Here is a 5,010-nt window from a genome sequence, read left to right as displayed (position 1 = left end):
TAGGCGGTCTCAACCTGCCCTGTCGCTCCGCCACAAAGATCCACACAGAGGCCGTCGGGACAAAGGTCCTTTCAGCCCCCAATCCGTGAATCACTCGCGGGTACTCTTCGAGCTGACCCGACTTTAGTCACCATCTGTATAGTATGTATATATGTAAAGTATATACCCGTGATCACCTCCCGAGTGATCACGGCCCAATAGTATAGTGAGGCAGACTGACAAGAATGTAGGGCCAATGATGATAAACTAGCATCCTATACTAAGCATTTAGGATTGCGGGTAAGGTATCAATGACTGTAGCAACAATGACAGGCTATGCATCAGAATAGGATTAACGGTAAGCAGTAACATGCTACACTACTCTAATGCAAGCAGTATAGAGGAGAATAGGCGATATCTGGTGATCAAGGGGGGGGGGGGCTTGCCTGGTTGCTCGGGCAAGGAGGGGTCGTCGGTGACGTAGTTGATCACAGCGGCATCAGCGGCAGTCTCAGAGTCTACCGGAGAGAAGAGGGGGGAAGAAACAGTAAATACATAGCAAGCAAGAGCATAACAGGACAACAAACAGAGCTAGACGTGTTCTAACGCAGTGCTACACGTTACCGGCGAAGGGGGATAACATCCGGGAATGTTTCCCCAGGTTTAGCATTTTCAGACAGACGAATCGGAGGGGAAAAGTTCCATGTTCACTATGCTAGGAGTGTGTGGCGGATGAACGGAGGGTGTAGCCGGATTCATCTCGTCGTTCTGAGCAACTTTCATGTACAAAGTTTTTCCATCCGAGCTACGGTTTATTTTATATTAATTTTAAAAGATTTAATCATTTTTAGAATTTATTTAATTACTCTAAATCAACATTATCCAGAATAGTGTATGATGATGTCATCATGATGTCAGCAGTCAACAGGGCGTTGACTGGGTCAAACTGGCGTGTGGGGGCCGCATGTCATCGACCGAACAGGCTAATCAGAGTTTAATTAAGTTAACTAGTGATTAGATTAATTTAATCAGGATTAATTAAGTTAATTAATTCTTCAATTAATCAATTAATATTTTAATTATTATTATTTATTTATTATTTTCCTTTTCTTTTTCTATCAAAAGGTTATGTGGGCTGGGCCCCTCGGGTCAATGGCACAGAGGCCACAGCGGATCGGACCGACGGGCACCTGGAGCGGGTGCTGGGCACCCGCCCAGGTCGACGGTGGGGAAACGGCGATGGGTGCTGGCGGCCACCACGACGAGCGGCAGCTGCCGCGCAAGGGGCCGGGGCTGCGCGCCGATGCGGCACAACAACAGGACCACCGCGGGATGGAAAGGGGCAGCGGTTCAGGGAGCCAACGAGCGGCCATTGGGGGCGTGAGGCGGACAAGGCCGTAGGTGCCTAATGGGCGCGAGCGCTGGGCACAGCGGGGGATGGTTGGCCGTTCGTGGCCGTGGACGGGGGCGCAGGGCGGCGCGCGTACAGCGCAGCCACGAAGGGGGGTCAGGGGCGGAGCGTCTCGTGCTAGCACGCGGGGACGAACGGGAGGCGGCGCTGGACAGAGAGGGGGGAGGCGTGAGCTCACGGGGCCGGTAGGGTTTGGGCAGCGGTGCTCGGGGTGGTGGTCGGAGACGACGACGAAGAACGACGCAGGCCGGCGAGGTCGTCCTCCAGCGGGGTGTCGATGCGGCGAAGAGGAGGCAGGCCGGTGGTGAAGCTCCGGGCGCCGGCGTCGGGGGTGGAGGGGCGAGGGGATCAGGCTCTGCCCCCGATCCAGATCCCATCAAGGGGGAAGTGGGGGAGCGAGTGGGGCGACGGGGGGGAGTGGTGCATGGGGGCTAGGGTTTCGGGGGCGTGGGGGGTTAAGTGAGCGATGGTGGGCCTTGGCCCAGTTGGGCCTGTGGCCGGCCTGGCTAGCTGGGCCGAATGGTCCAGGGGGAGGTTCTGTTTTTTTTTGTATTTATTTGTTTTCTTTTTATTAGCTTTCTATTTTATTTTCTATATAATTTTGTTTTATAAAATATACAAGTAGTACCTAAATTAGTGTTACAAAATACCCCAATGCCACAAAAAGTTTGGTGACAAAATAAAATAGTTTAATAATTTATTAATTGTAAAAAGCATTTGATTAATTGTTTTGCCACTATTTTATTTACTTTAGGAATCAAACACTTTTAAAGAGGTTGGTTTCTTCACCAATATTACTTATGCATTATTTGGCTCTCTCCAAACATTTTAGTTTTAAGATTGGAAAACTTTTATTATTTGTTTGATTTTGAATTTGGATTTGAATTGATTTCGAACTAACGCGAGGTTAGTAACCGAAATGGAGGTGACGTGGCATCGTTAGTAGAGGGTTACTGTAGCTTGATTATCCGGGCATCACAAGGGTTGAGGAGGATGTTTTACCTGCGCATGAAGCTGCTCCTGTGCATGAAGCTGTCCCTGTGCATGAACCTGCTCCCGTTAGTGATGTATTAGTTGATGAGGTTCATGGCAGTGAAAATAAGGTACCATTTTTCTTGTTAATTTGTCTCGTTTTTTATTTTACTTGTTTGTGCATTTTATCGCTATGTGGCCCTTTGTAATGACTTTCTGTTCTTTGCTGCAGAATGATGATGTCAGTGTTCCTCCAGAGAAGGTTGCAGACAAGTCCGTCTCAGGCACCAGCTGCTCCGACATGGTGGACCTGACTGAACCTCAGTCGTCCATTGGCGCTGAGGTTTCTGATGCTGAGCAGGACAAGACAACTGGAGACATCATTTTGGAGAAAGATCCCGTTGAGCCTACTGTTGAGACTGGTGGTAGTGCTGCTGCAAGCCCGGAGAAGTCTCCTGCAGCAGAGCCATCAGTTGCTGTTGATGATGTTCAAACAAATAAATGTTTTTGTTGTTTCAGATTCTCCAGCTGCCCCAGCTGCTGCTGCTGTCCTTCCCGACGACGCTGCAACGTCTAATGGAGATGACGATGAAGAGACTGTAAGCGATAGCTATGGAGAGGAGGTTGATCATTCCAGTGCTGCCACTGGTCTAGGCAAGGATCCATGAAGAGAGGAGCATGCTTCTCTCTTATTTCCCCACCCCTCCCTTTTATTGTTTGGTTTAGTCCATGATATCCCCTGTGAACTGCCTGTGTGGTCTAAGTTGAACTTCTGGTTTTGTTGTTTGTCGTGTGGTTGTAAAGAATGTTAAGTGAACCTGTATTCTATGTGGGTGAAGGTTTGTAATGCATGGGTTGTGATGTCTATGATCCCGTGGTTTTATCTTTTCTGATGTAGCAGCTGAGATGTGCTTGTGTTTTGAATGTTGTGCTTGAATGTTGCTCTTAATTGAAACTATCGTGAATCTATGTGCTTGAGTGTTGCTCTTAATTTGTATTTCTTTTGGTGAGCAGATAGCGACCTTGCTGTCATCTGAAAGAAGGTTGATGACTTTTATTACAGTGTAACTAGGCTTAAGAATAATCGTTCCAAGAGGTGAGTGCAGCTGGTCAATATTTACATCATCCATGTACCCCGTGTGAACTGCCTGTGGTTTCATAGCTGAAGTTCTTTACTATATGTACCTGAACTTCTTTTTTTACTTCTCTGGTGCTGAACTTCTGGCCTCTTTTGTACTGTATTGCCTGTTGTGATATAGTTGAACTTCTGTGCTAACATGTGTTATGAACTTCCTGAGTTCCTGATGCTGAACTTGTTTTACTTTCTATTGCTTTTTTTTAAGATCAATGATTATGTTCCAAAACAATGAGTGTGAAGCTTCTGTTGAGGATGTCGCAATATCTTTCGCTCCTCGCGGAATGCTTCGATCTAATATGGCTGAGGTTGCACTCTACTGTCTACGTGCGAAGTACCAGGGATCGGATAAACTCATCCTGCTGTATTGGGTTTGTGTAAGTCGACCATATAGTGATTTCTTTTCTGTTTTGTTCCTTACCATTTTAGTTAAAACTTGTTTGTCTCATTTATGTATTTTTCATATGTTGGTGTTGTCTGCATTGTTTTAGGACAAGATTTTTAGAGGTCAATTTGATTCCCGTGCGAGGAAGTACTTCTTGGCGAGTGGTTCAGATAGCATGGATGCACATGATTCGGTATGCAATATCTTGTTCTTTGCCTCTGTATTAGTTTTGCACTGTGAATCATTGTGTAATATTTGTTTTATTTTCCTTTGTACCGTCTGATATTAATTCTTAGTTTTTTAATGATTCATGTGTTTATGTTGCTTTAGGTTGTTTTCCCCACTTTTGACCCGCCCGAGATTCTTGCTTCCATGGGTGGTGTTGGTCATTGGGTTTCGATATTTCTTGACCTGAAGAATTCAAGGTTCCAGCTTCTCGACTCCAATTATGGACCAGACGATGAATGTGGGGTACGCCTGTTTCGGCAGATGACCGATAACATCAAGAAGCTTTGGAGCGATGCCAACAACGATAGGGAGACACCCTTCAGTCCTCTTACCATCGACCATTTCCCTCTGGATTGGATCGATGTGCCCCAGCAGCAAAACAAGTATGAGTTCCACTTTTCTCTTTATCACTTCTGTTTATCTGTAGTTGTACTTAAGCTGCGACATGTTTTATTCGTTGGCTTTCTTTTTCTGTTATAACACTCTTCTTTTACTGTGTTTGATGGCAGTATCGACTGCGGATTCTTCATGCTTATGAATGTTAATTCGTATCATGATGGGTTTCTTGCAAATTATTCCCATGAAAATGTCGCGGATATCAGGAAGACGTGGTTGTACTCAATCGCTTCTTCTAACCTATTTGAGACAGACTTCCAAGCTCTGTTTGCCTACTACACATGTAAGTATTGGAACTTGGACTACTTACCTGCACTGCATCTTTTATTCTACCTGAACTTCATATTTTCTTTGAACTTGGACTTCTGCTTGAGATCTGGCTGGGCTATTGGTTTCAGATGGAGAGGAGCATTTTCTTGTACATGAACTTCATTTCTATCTTTTTTATTTTGCTTGTGTGTTTTGTTTCAGTAATTTCTTTCCTTCCATTTGCTTACTTGGACA

Source organism: Triticum aestivum, chromosome 7A (assembly GCF_018294505.1).
Source record: "Triticum aestivum cultivar Chinese Spring chromosome 7A, IWGSC CS RefSeq v2.1, whole genome shotgun sequence".
Classification (NCBI taxonomy): domain Eukaryota; kingdom Viridiplantae; phylum Streptophyta; class Magnoliopsida; order Poales; family Poaceae; genus Triticum; species Triticum aestivum.
This window is presented reverse-complemented; position numbering follows the sequence as displayed.